Source organism: Canis lupus, chromosome 9 (assembly GCF_011100685.1).
Source record: "Canis lupus familiaris isolate Mischka breed German Shepherd chromosome 9, alternate assembly UU_Cfam_GSD_1.0, whole genome shotgun sequence".
NCBI classification, from domain to species: domain Eukaryota; kingdom Metazoa; phylum Chordata; class Mammalia; order Carnivora; family Canidae; genus Canis; species Canis lupus.
The window spans coordinates 22,567,255-22,581,854 of record NC_049230.1 but is presented as its reverse complement, the minus strand read 5'-3'; positions in this window follow the sequence as shown (position 1 = coordinate 22,581,854).

The window sequence follows — 14,600 nt, the reverse complement described above, 5'->3', positions numbered from 1 at the left end:
TTAAAAATATCAAGTCTTCCTATCCAGGAACATAGAATATGTCTCTATTTATTTAGATCTTCTTTGATTTATTTAATCAGAGTTTTGTACTTCTCCTCACATAGATGCTGTACATATTTTCTTAGATTTATGTCTAAATATTTAAAGTTTTTGGTGCAAATATAAAATATATTGTATTTTTAAAATTTCAAATTCCACATGTTCATTGCTGGTATTTAGGAAGGCAATTGACTTTTGTATATTAAGCTTATATTCTGTGATCTTACTGTAAATTCTTATTAATTCAGGATATTTTTTGTTGATTCTTTGGACTTTCTTTTTTCTTTTTAAGATTTGTTTATCTGAGCACGTGCATGGGGAAAGGGCAGAGGGAGAGAGAATCCTAAGCAGACTCCATGCTGAGCATGGAGCCTGATTTTGGGTTCTATCTCATGACTTTGAGATTATAACCAAGAGTCAGATCCTCAACCAACTGCACCACCCAAATGCCCTGATTCTTTGGGCTTTTCTACCTCAACAATAATGTTATCCATGAACAAAGACAGTTTTGTTTCTTCCTTCCCAATCTTTTTCACTTTCTTGTTTTGTCTTACTGCATTAACTAGAACTTCCAGTATGATACTGCAGAGGAGTGGTAAAAGAGGACATCCTTGCCTTGTTCTGGATCTTAGAAAGCATCCAGTTTTTTTTTACCACTAAATATGATGTTAGCTATAGTTTTTTTTTTTTTATAGATATTCTTTGTGAAGTTGAGGAAGTTCTACTCTATTCTCAATTTTCTGAGAGTTTTTATCATGAATGTGTATTGGATTTTACCAAACGCTTTTTCTGCATTTATTGATGTGATCATATGATGAGATGGATTGCATTAATTGATTTTCAAATGTTGAACAATCCTAGTATATTTAGAATAAATCCCTTTTGCTCATGGTGTATAATTATTTTTATACATTGTTGAATTTGATTTGCAAATAGTCTGTTGAGGATTTTTGCTTTTAGGTTCATAAGATATATTGGTCTGTAGTTTTCCTTTCTTGTAATATCATTATCTGGTTTTAATAATAGGGTTATTTCGTATTACTATTAACATGGTAGATATGCAGGTTCTTTATCTGGTGGAATGACCAAAACCTTCATTCCCAAAGGTATGGGTCCTCATATTCTGCCCTTTTTTATTAGTGTTGCTATGTAGTTTTCCATTAACCTTTATTATTGGGCAAAGAACTAAGAGGCACCCCAGAAAATCTCCTGGGTTCCAGAAATGGTCCTCCTTGCTGCCATCATGAGAGAATAGCAACTCTATTCTCCCTTGGTAATCAGAATCATCACTCTAGTCAGTAAGTTAACACTCTACCTCCTTTTTTTCTGGCCTGTTGTTTCCATAGCATATGGAGCTTAAATGTCCAGGTAGCAGTCTCATCTTCCAACTCAGGAAAGAACCATTGTTGTGTTTCGTGGTAGAAATATTCCCCACTTGAGGATGGTGATCTCCAAACCAGTAGAGCTCAAAGTCGCCAGGATAGGAAGTAAAATTCTGCAAGTGGGTTACTAGGTGTAATTTTGAAAGTATCCACTCCTACTTCCACCTCTGATTCTGGACTATATTGACTATGAAGGAGAGACAGCACTGTATATAGGTCCCCAATTCAAAGCATTTGCAAAACCCCTTCATTTCAGTGTATTTTCTCCCAACTGACACTGTAACTGAGATTTTAGCAAGCCATTTCACCTTTCAGTTATGCCAGCTGCTTCTGAGTGATGGGGTATGTGGTAAGACCATTTAATTCCATGGTTATGAGCCCATTGCTTTACTTCCTTTGCTTTGAAGTGAATTCCTTGATCAGACACAATGTCGTGTAGAATATCATGATGGTAGATAAGGCAAAGGCACTCTATGAGTCCACTGGTGCTGCCAGAAGCATTATGAACACAAAAGGCAAATCCACACCCAGAATTTGTGTCTATTCCAATAAGGATGAATCTCTGTTGTTTGGATAGTTTTACTCTATCAGTGTAAAAAGAATTAGTCATACAGGTTAATGAATATAATGTTGCCCTCGATAGACTTACACATTATTCTTTTTTATTTATAATAGCTTATTTCATTTTGAAACAGAATTTTATAAAAGTGATAAATATAATGTGAAGATTTTAATGATTGAATTCTAAAGGGAAACTTCTGTCTCCTTAAGAATTAAATGTCTTGAGGTGCCTGGGTGGCTCAGTTGGTTAAATGTCCAACTCTTGATTTCTGTTCAGGTCATGATCTCAGGGTCTTGATATCAAAACCCATGTTGTGCTCCACCTTCAGTGGGGAGTCTGCTTGAGATTCTCTCTCCCTCTGCCCCCCACCCCGGTTGCTAATACACACTCTCTCTTTCCCTCCTAAATAAATAAATAAATCTTTGAAAGAAAAAAAAAAAAAGAATTAAATGTCTCCTTCTTGAAGGTAGAACTACCACCAGAACCATTCTAGAGAGATAGATGCCTAGGGAATTGAAGGCGGAAAGCTGCATGTGCTCCTAAAGAATAGCTGACACCTATATAACACTATGTGCCAGGTACTATTCTAAATGTTTTTTATGTATTTTCTCAATAGTCCTCATGTCCATAATGGTAGGTACATACTCATTCACATTTTATACAGAGCAAACAGAAGGACATAACTGTTAAGTAATTTGCCCAAAGTCACACAGCTAGTAAGTGGTAGAGTTGGCACTGGAAGTCTCCGGAATCTAAGCTCTTATACTAGCTCTTTCTTGGCAAGTTTTATCTTAACAAGTAATAACTATTCCTAACATTTTGTATGAGCTCTTCAAATAAAGCAGTTTAATGAGATAATGCCCATAGGCAAATATGATATGAGCAAAATACAAACTTTAACTAACCCCAGTGAGGGAAAATGAACAGTACAGGTTAAAGGGAGAACTAGTGATGGTATTGAGTACATAAGATTGCCATATGCTGCTTTCTGATGATATGACTGTGACTTGACTTTTCCCTGGCTCTTTAGATAATCCCACAAAATGTAGGCACTGCTCTTGAGTTTGTGAATTTCTTTTTTCCTAAACCAGGAAACTATTTTCTCCTTTTACATTTTGTTTTTCATCCTCCAGTGTCCTTTTACACTTTAGGTTGTTGCCATATTTGCATCTTAACTGTGTTCACCCGTGGCAAGCTTTCCCTACCCCACAGCCCATGCATGTGATAAATGTTTCTCAGAGCCCTTCTTGCCTTCCTCCTTTGTTTCATAAACTTCTTCAGTACCTCAGAAGGAAGAATATAAATAAACTGACAGATTAGTATGATTACCTTTAGCTCTATGAGTAGAAATAGTTTTACAGTCCAAAACAAAACCTGATCTCAAGAAGGAAATTTTAAGGAAAGGAATTTTTGAGTTACAGTAATGAGTAAGAACACAAGATTACCAGTTTTGTGCAGGTGTCAGTGGCCTAGAGTAGAAATTATTTTCTTACCATAGCAGGCTTATTTCACCAGTAACTCATTCCTCAAAATTGAAAATTCAGTAGCCAAGAAAGAACAAATTGTAGCTGTTAGGAAGTAATATAACTTCAGACAGCTATGACACAATAATGAAAAGTCTGAAAGTCCCTAAGGTTGTAGAAACATGATTAGTGCCAAAGTATAGTTCCAGAGTATCAGTGCTTATTATGAAGACTGCTAGAAATGTGTGGTGGAATCTGGATAAGCAGATACTATGCTATCACTTTAGATCCCTCCAAGGGTAACAATACATTGATATCTGGTATCCAAATCCAGAAACAAATAGAGAACAATGAAGGTGTTTGGAAAACAAAAGAGATAAGGAAACAGGAAGCAAAAAAGAGAAAAAAGTGGTTTTAACCACCAACCACTGATTAGAAAATGTTACATAACAACTCGGAGAGTAGAGGAAGTACACCTCAGTCCAAAGGAGCTTGAAGTCAGTTTCTTGCATAGCTCACACAGCTTTTGACTGAAAAAGCTCCTAGACCCTCCCTCATTTCTGTGGAAGTTTTCTGGAACATGGGTCACATAGAAGAAAGCCAATCAAATTTTAAAATGCAGAGGTTAACTAAATTGAGGGTAGAGATATGTGCATGTGCTCTTCTCTTCTTTCCTTCTGACCAAGCTCTATTTGAGTCTAAAATTCATTTGTCTTTTAAAGTATCTCCCAAGGGGCACCTGGGTGGCTTAGTCAAATAAGCATCTGCCTTCAGCTCAGATCATGATCCCAGGGTCACAAGTGAGGAAGAATCTGCAGTGTACAGTGGAAAGATCCTGGCTTTCTGATTCTAGTCCTGACTCCCTCAATTTCTAGTACATCTTTGGCATCATCTCAACTGTGGGGAAATTAATCCTGGTTTCAACCTCTCTTACAGTGTAACTTTATGTAGTCATACAATTTATAAGAAAAAACTTTGTAACCCATTAAACAACAATTTCAAGGCTCTGTATTAGATTGTGAGACCTATGATAAAGAAGTGATTCTATACAGCTAGGAATCCACGACTTTCACCACAATGTGTATACATTAGTCAGTAAGTTTTCATTTACCACAGGTACTATGCTCAATAGTCTCAGTCTCTGTCGCCAGAGAGGGCACAGACTAGTGACTGAGACAGATTGGTAGAGTATTGTTTGATTAAGTGCTATTGCAACCTAGATGGCAGCCTAGGACCCTCTGTCCTTTGAATATTTCAGTGGTAGCCTTTAGGGAAAGCAGATAGAGGAAGGGTTTACACTGCCTCCACACACACAAAAAGCTTCAAGTAGAACAGTAAACATCACCATTCTTTCTTTTTTCCATCACTTTTATTGTGAATTATAATGTGAATATAGAAAAATGCATTACCCATAAAAGTATAGCTTAAGAAATAATTATCAAATAAACATCTGAGCTACCTATCATCCAAGTGAAGAAATAAAATACATCTAGCATCCTAGAAACCCATTCCTTTCCTATGTACCTCTCCCTGATTATATCCCTCCTCCAAAAAGTATGATTCATAATTCTTTTTATTTATTTTTTTAAATTTTTATTTTTCATAATTCTTTTAAAATTGATTTTTACAAGCTCCCTATACTGGATACTATTGATTTATGAGTCACATGTGTTTTAGATATATGCTCCCACTCTATGGTTTGTCTTTTCACCTCTTTAAGATACCTTTTGGTGGGCAGCCTGGGTGGCTCAGTGGTTTAGCACCTGCCTTCAGCCCAGGGTGTGATCCTAGAGACCTGGGATCGAGTCCCACATCGAGTTCCCTGCATGGAGACTATTTCTCCCTCTCTCTCTGTGTCTCTCATGAATAAATAAAATATTTTTTAAAAAAGATACCTTTTGGTGAATATAAGTTTTTAATGTTAATAAGTGTAGTTTTACCTTTCACATTTAGATCTAAAATCCATGTGGAATTAATTTTTATATATGCTGTGTGGTAGGGATCAAATTTCATTTTTTATCCATGTGCTTACCCAATTGCCCTGGACCATTTATTGAAAAGTCTAGCCTTTCCCCACTAATCTGTAATACTTCTCTCATATATGAAGTGTCCATTTATGCATGAGAATCTATGTCTCAGCAGTTTCTTCTGTTTGTCTATCACTGCTCTAATGCTACACTAAAATTATGGCTCTTATAATCCATCCTGATATCTGGTAGAGCAAGTTTTTTCACCTCATTCTTTAAGAGTATCATAGCTATTTTTGTCCCTTTGCACTTCTATATAAATTGTAGAATCCACTTAAGTTATATACTTACACAGAACTATTGAAATTTTGTTGGGATTGTATTGTATCTATAATTTGGGAAGAATTGACATTTTCTTTTCACAATATTGTGTCTTATAATCCTTCAACATAGTATCTCTTATTTAAGTATCCTCAGGTCTCTCAATAAGATTTTAAAATTTAATGTGTTAGAACTCTTTCAGACCTTTAGATAGATTCCTATGTATTTCATATTTTGAAATTAAATTTGAATATATGCTATTACAGTGAGTATTTTTCCAAATTTCATTTTTCGTTGCTGATAAATGTATAAGAATATGATTGCTTTCTGTATATTGATTTTAGCAAATTGACTTATTCACTTTTTAATAATTTATCTGTAGACTCTTTTGGACTTTCTATATATACATTGGATCACCTGAAAGTAATGCTATTTTCTTTTTTTTAATCCTTATATGTATATATTTTTTACTTACTGTACTTGCTAGACCTGCTATATAGGGTCAAATAGAGAGGCAGTGAGAGCAGGCATCCTTTACTTGTTTCTCATCTCAGAAAGAAAGCTTATAACATCTCACCATTAAATATGATGTTTACTACAGATATTTTATAATATGTTTATCAGGTTAAGAAAATTCCCTTCTATTCCCAGTTGTCTAGGAATTTTTATCATGAATGGAAATTGAATTTTATCAAGTGTATTTTCTTTTTCTCAAGTGTATTTTCTGTATCTATTGAGATTATCATGTTATTCTTCTTTCTTAAACTGTTAATGTGGTGAATGATATAAATTGATTTTTCATTGTTAAACCAACCTTGAAATCCTAGATAAATCTAAACTTATCCTAATGTATTGTCTTTTTTTAATTATTTGATTTGATTTGCTATTTTATTTTCTTATTTTTGCATGTAAGTTCATGGGTAAAACTGGCCTACATTTTAGTTTCTTTTGTTCTAGTTAGGTTTTACTAGCATTATAAATGGGTTGGAAAGTGTTTCCTCTTTTTCTGTTCCTTGGATGACTTTATTTATATTGGAACTATTTATTTTTGAACGCTTAATTGAATTAACTGGAGAAACCATTGGGCTTAGGATTTTCTTTGTAGGAAGATATTTTACTATTGATATAATGTCTTTTGTGGTTATAGGATTTTTCATATTTTCTCTTTCTTCTTAGTTTAGTTTTAGCAAATTATAAAGTCTCAAATTTATTGGTATAATGTTGTTCCTAATATTTCCTTATCTTTTCAATGCCTGCAGCATCTATATGACTGTCCACTTTATGTATGTGCTTATTTTTTTCTTTTATCACTCTTGTCAGAGGTATGTCCATTTTATTAACCATTTCAAAGATCCAATATCTGTCTTCATTGAACCTCTTTATTATTTGTTTCCTATTTTATAAACTTGTGCTCTGTCTTTATTTTCCTTCCTTTCATTTGTTTGGTTTTATTTTGCCAGCTTTTTTTTCTAGCTTCTTGACATAGATACTTAACTCTTTGATATTTTCCCCCCTTTGGTCTTTCTTCTTTTCTAACATGAATAATTAAGGTGACACACATTTTTACCTCTAAAATATAGCTTAATCATGCAAGTTTGATATGCATATTTTTGTTATTGTTAAACCCCCAAAATATCTAATTTTCATTAGGATTTCTCCCTTGACTCATGAGTTATTTATAAATGTGTGCATTACTTTCCTAAGATATGATGATATTTAGTAATGTTTTCTTATTGATTTCCAGGTTGTTTTATTGTGGTCAGAGAAGATGATATGTATGATTTCAATTTTTAAAAATATGTTGAAACTTATGGCTCAACCTATGGACAATGTTTATAAATGTGTCAGGCATACATTCTACAGTTATTATTGAGTACACCTTTCTAATATGTCTGTTAAGTTTGCTAATCATGTGTTTCAACACATCTATATTTTTACTGATATTTTTAGCTGCTTATTCTATCAATTACTAATGCAAGTGGTTGTGTATTTGATCATTTTGTCTTCTGATCTGTCAATGTTTGCTTTCTATATTTTGAGGCTATATTATGTGTATAGCAATTCAAAACTGTTATATATTCCTGGTAAATTGAACTTTTATCATTATTGAGTGACTTTCTTTGCCACTAATAGTGCTTTAATCCTTGTTTATTTTGCCTAATATTAATATAGTCACACCTGCTTCCCTTTGATTAGTATTTACATATCCAATATATTTCTATCCTTTTATTTTTAATGTTTTATATCCTTATGTTTTAGATGTTTCATAAACAGCAAATAGATAAAATATATCCATTCTGACAATATATGCATTTTTACTGGTCATTTAGCCCATGTACATGTAATGTAGTTTCTAATACATTTGGATTTCATTCCACATTTTCTTTTGGGTTTTTTGTTTCACCTGTTCTGGGTTTCTCTTTCATTCATTTCTTGTATTTTTGTTGATAGCTTTTTTATCATTATATTTTTCTTCCCTTCACTGGTTTGATTCTATTTTACTAGTAGTTATCTTAAAAATTATAGCATGCATACTAAATGATCAAAGTCCAAAATTAAGCAATATCTTTTCTTTCTTCCCAGATAAAATGTAACATTTTAATAGAACCTTTTAATAAATTCATTATGATATTATGTTATTTAACTCCACAAGATACTATCATTTTATTATCATTTTAAAAGATTTATGTATTTATTAATGAGAGACACAGAGAGAGAGGCAGAGACATAGGCAGAGGGAGAAGCAGGCTCCCTGTGGGGGTCCTGATGCAGGACTCAATCCCAGGACCCTGGGATCATGACCTGAGCCAAAGGCAGACACTCAACCATTGAGCTACTCAAGTGCCCTGTTTTATATATATATAATTAGTGTTCATTTATTTTTAAGTAATCTCTACACCCTACATGGGGCTCGAACTCATGACCCCAAGATTAAGAGTCAACATGGTCCACACCCCACAATTACTGTTCATTTGGATTTAACTATGTATTTACCAGGTTTTTGTAATTATTCTTCATTACTTTTTCATTACTTCATGTACTTCTTCATGACTTCTCAGACCTTTCACTTGGAATATCTTTTGCAAGAATTTACTTTAGTGAGAAAATACTAGTGGAAAACTCTCCCAATTTTTGTTTGTCTAAAAACTTTATTTACCGTAATTCTTAAAAGATAGTTTTATGAAGTATAAATTTTTAGGTTGGCAGTTATTTCAACACAGATATAATTTCATCATCAAATGAATCCCATTAAAGTCAGTTTCAGTTAAACTATAACTCCTTTGAAGGTAAGAGATCTTTTTTTCTGGCTGTTTTTAACATTTTATCTTTGCTGTTGTTCTTCAATTTTATTCTGATTTGTCTAGATGTGTATTTCTTTTTATGGATCCTGCTGTTATTCACTGAGCTTCTTGAATCTGTGGCTTGATATCTTTCATTAGCTCTGCAAAAATTCTTAACCATTATCTCTTCATATATTGTCTTTGCCTTAATCTCATTTTCCTCTTCTTTTAGAACACTGATTAAACATATTTATTCCCTGTCATGCTATCCTCCATGTCTCTCAACCTCATTCTGTATTTTCCATCTTTTGTCTCTATATTTTGAGTATATTTTTCTGATTTCAATTTCACTTTCTCCTCAGTTACATCCACATATTCTTTTTTTAAAATTTTTATTTATTTATGATAGTCACAGAGAGAGAAAGAGAGAGAGGCAGAGACATAGGCAGAGGGAGAAGCAGACTCCATGCACTGGGAGCCCGATGGGGATTCGATCCCCGGTCTCCAGGATCACGCCCTGGGCCAAAGGCAGGCACCAAACCGCTGCGCCACCCAGGGATTCCCCACATCCACATATTCTTTTACCTATCTTGTTTTTTGTTTTGTTGTTGTTGTTGTTGTTGTTGTTTTTACCTATCTTGTTTTTAATGTAGGATCAAATATCTCATTTCTAAAGTTATATTTGGTTCTTTTACAAATAGGATAGGTAACTTTTTTATAGTTTCTTCTTGCCATTGGTATTATCAAGCTCATTTTACAATTTCTTCAAATTAATGAGCATATATTTACTCTAGTAAATTCCAATAATAATATCTTTATAAGCCTCTGTCTGCTGTTTGTTGTTTCTGCTTCTTCTTGCCATCTCCTTCTATGCTTTGATATTTTTTTGCTGGGAACTATTCATTGTCCTTAAAAAAATTATTTGTGGAAATTAAGATGACTTCTTCCAGAAAAGACTTGTGTTTACTTCTGACTGGCATCCAGGGACACAACTAATCCTGGACCCTCACAAACTAAGTTTGCAATTTGAGATTCTCTGAAATACCCAGATGATGCAAATCCAAGCTAAGTTCTCTGAAAACATAAGCCTATGGCCAGAATATTTCAGAACTTTTTTCTTTTTTCTTTTTTCAAGCCTTTTCTCCACTCAATACCAAAGTCTTCCCTATATCCCCTGCAGGTGAGGCAAGAGTATGGGTTTCCTGATGATTCACTTTTACCTCAGTGATGTAACCCTTTGAAATTCCAGTTTAATATGAGGAAGATCTCCTTTTTTAAAAAAAGTTATTTATTCATAGAGACAGAGATACAGAGACATAGGCAGAGGGAGAGGCAGGCTCCATGCTGGGAGCCAGACGTGGGACTCTATCCAGGGTCTCCAGGATCACGCCCTAGGCTGCAGGTGGCGCTAAACCGCTGCGCCACCGGGGCTGCCCGGGAAGATCTTTAATTAGATTTCCCACCTGGGTGGGTCCTTGGCCTTAACTTCTAGATTTATTAATCCACAAGTTTGGCCAAACTGAAGCCCCAGCTTGCCTGGATTTGCAAATCTCAGTCCCCTTCATGTGCGGCAAAATTTCATTAGTGTTCTGATACTTTATTTATCTCCCTGGGTCTCCTTTTTACTTATATTTTGGCTTGAGCTTCTTGTCAGCAATTTGATGCTTTTTATGAATGGTTTTAAATTTCTTATCTAGAGGCACCTGGGTGGCTCAAGTAGAAGATCATGCAACTCTTGATCTTGGGGTCATGAGGTCAAACCCTATAGTGGATATACAGATTACTTAAATAAATAAAACTTTAAAAAATACATTATCTTATCCAGAATTTTAAATTGTCTTCCAAGAGAGACCTAGAGCAAATAATCCAGCTTATTAGATTTAAACCTTGCTCTCCAGAAACATGTTTGGTATCACCATTCTTGAATGTTCTTCACCTATCTCATATCTAGAAGTTTTTACTACCTCACCTAGTTTCAGCCTCTCTCTCTCTTGCTTGTGCTTCTCTCCCTTCATTCTCTCTCCTTCCACTGTCCCTCTCCTCTATCTTAGGAGCAAAATCAATAAATTCCTTGATTTGTTTCCTACAAAGTAGTTTTCCCCCTTATCCAAGACACCCAACTCCATAGGATCATATCTACCCCCAGGCGGCTTAACTAGCATTTCTCCAAAAGGGTTTCCTTCCCAAAAAGGATAAACACAATGTGTTTAGAAATCTCTAACTAGACTGGAGAGATAAAGAAACTATCAGAGATGGGTATTGCTTGTGAGCTAAGAGTTCTGAAAAATGAGTAAGAGTTAGTGGAATCTTCTACATCTCTCCAAGCTCAAATAATGACTATCCCAACCGCCCCCATTTCAAAGCCATCTCTATCCCAGTTTGAGCTGCTGGAACAGGAAATTTCTTACAGATACATGCAGTTAATGTATTGAACTTTACATTGGAATCAGGAATGTGAGATAAGGGAAATCAGCAAATTAAATATGAACCTCAAGTTCTGGGTCAGTTTAACCTCCCTTAGACAAGTAGTCCCTTGCTGAGACTCTGAGAGGTTAGAACAAAATTTCTTAGAGACAATTGGTAGTTCTGAGGTTGAGCCAGCCTTATGAAATTCTGGATATGTCTCCCAAACTTCCCCCAACTCAAAGGCATTTCTGAAGAAAGCGATTGTTTATGGAGCCTTAGCAAAGGAAAGCTAGATTTTTTTTTTTTATTTTTATGATAGTCACAGAGAGAGAGAGAGAGGCAGAGACATAGGCAGAGGGAGAAGCAGGCTCCATGCACCGGGAGCCCGACGTGGATTCGATCCTGGGTCTCCAGGATCGCGCCCTGGGCCAAAGGCAGGCGCCAAACCACTGCGCCACCCAGGGATCCCGGAAAGCTAGATTTAAACCCTGTTCTCCAGAAATTTCACATTAGTGAAGCAGACATATGTACTAATAATTTCAGTACAGTATGATAAATGCCATAATAGAGATGTATTCAGTGTGTTACAGGCCATACAGAAGAAGTAACCCAATTCTTTGGGTAACTGGGATGATTACTGAAGAAGAGATATTTGAACTGTAGCTTAAAGGATGGATAAGGTGAGGAAAGGTAATGCACGCAGAGGGAGAGTGAAACCTGTATTTTTAAAACATATGTCATTATAGGGGTGCCTGGCTGGCTTAGTTGGCAGAGCATGCAACTTTTGATCTTGGGGTCATGAATTTGAGCCCCACATTTGGTACAGAGATTACTTAAATAAATAAATAAAAACTGGGATCCCTGGGTGGCACAGCGGTTTGGCGCCTGCCTTTGGCCCAGGGCGCGATCCTGGAGACCCAGGATCGAATCCCACGTCGGGCTCCCAGTGCATGGAGCCTGCTTCTCCCTCTGCCTGTGTCTCTGCCTCTCTCTCTCTCTCTCTCTCTCTCTCTCTGTGTGACTATCATAAATAAATGAAAAAAAAAATTAAAAATAAATAAATAAATAAATAAAAACTTAAAAAATATTTTCAAAGATAAAAACAAACAGGGCAGCCCTGGTGGCGCAGCAGTTTGGCGCCTGGCACCGCCTGCAGCCTGGGGTGTGATCTTGGAGACCCAGGATCAAGTCCCACGTCGGGCTTCCTGCATGGAGCCTGCTTCTCCCTCTGCCTCTCTCTCTCTCTGTGCGTCTCTATGAATAAATAAATAAAATATTTTTAAAAAAGATAAAAACAAATAAACAAACAAACAAATAAATAAATAAGCAAGTCATTGTACAAGTAGATGGCACGTTCAAATAAAAGGCCAATAGTTTGGTGTGGCCGGAATCAGAATTTAAGGAAGACAGAAGGGGACAATGTCAGAGGTAACCCTATTGTCTTTCACTAAACACTTTCATAAGTACCCTGCATTTTTTAAATAATAGTCTTCCTACTTTGTACTACTTATTCAATGTCTGGTTTTCCCAATATTCATCCTTAGTACTGAGAAGTCAGTAAATACTATCTAAAATTAACAACTCAAAAACAAATATAAGAATATAATTTTTAGTTGTAACGATAACAAACAAAAATTAAATCAGTGACTGTCTAAAGAGAGTGGGACTATGTTATAGGGTAAAGGGATTTGAGAGGAAATTTTTATTTTTTATATTATTCTGTTTTGTTCAAGTATATTTCCATGTGTATGTATGTTTTTAAATTAAAATTTTTATTGAGGTAAAAAATTACGGTAAAGTGAAGTTAAAAACAAAGTGCTCAGATCTTAAATATATGCCTTAATAAATCTGTATACTTGTAAACATCACATAATCACTATACTGATCAAGTTATAAAATATTTCCAGCTGCCCCAGAAGATTCCCTCATGCCCCTACTGTTCTGACTTTTACCACTATCATTTAGTTTTGCTTGGTTTTAACTTAATTTTTTTAAAGATTTTATTTATTCATTCATGAGAGACACAGAGAAAGAGAGGCAGAGACACAGGCAGAGGGAGAAGCAGGCTCCACACAGAAAGCCTGATGTGGGACTCAATCCTGGGACTCCAGGATTACGCCCTGGGCCAAAGGCAGGCGCTAAACCGCTGAGCCACCCAGGGATCCCGGTTTTCACTTAATTTACATGGAATTATGCACTATGTACTTTTTTAAAAAACTTTTTTATTAATGTATAATATAGCAAAATATAGTAAATAGAGGTGCACTGATGTGCCGTTGGCCGCATGGAGTGTGCCAGGGAATGCCCAAAGCCACTGTGCATTTTTCTGACATATACATTTAACCCAAAGGTTTCTGGAGGAAAAAAAGAACTCAACTAGAGTATGTATTAAGGGAGCACGTGGGTGGCTCAGTCAGTTCAGCATCTGACTTAGGCTCAGTTCATGATCCCAGAGTCCTGGGATTGAGACCCTCATAGCTTCAAGCCCCCTGCTCAGCAGTGAGTTGGCTTCTTTCTCTCCCTCTGCCCTTCCCCCTCTGTTCCTGTGTCTCACTTTCTCTCTCTCTCTCTCAAATAAATAAATTAAATATTTAAAAAATATATGTAGGGCAGCCCCGGTGGCGCAGCGGTTTGGCGCTTCCTGCAGCCTGGGGTGTGATCCTGGAGACCTGGGATCAAGTCCCACGTCAGGCTTCCTGTATGGAGCCTGCTTCTCCCTCTGCCTGTGTCTCTGTCTCTGTCTCTCTCTCTCTCTGAATAAACAAAATCCTTAAAAAATAAAAATATATATAAAGTATACTGATCTTAAATGTTAGCACAATGAATCTTTATATATTTCCAGCACCCCAGAAGATTCCCTCATGACTCTTCTTAGTTAAGACTATTCCCACTAAGATAACCACTATTCAGAGTTCTATCACCATTGCTTAATTTTCCCTGTTCTTGAGCCTCATATAACAGAATCACACAGTATTGTGGTAGCCATGGAGGATTTTCCTTAGGAAAACCTGCTGCAGGAAGCACAGTTGACTAAGAACCTCTCCCTACTGCCTTATAAATCTACCTCCTGAGATCAAGCTTCCCTGGGCTGCTTCCAGCCCAAGGCTGAGTATGGGGGGTGGATACTAGAGCCTGGCCATTCCTGCCTGATGTGGACTCTTCCTGTAGACCACCATTGC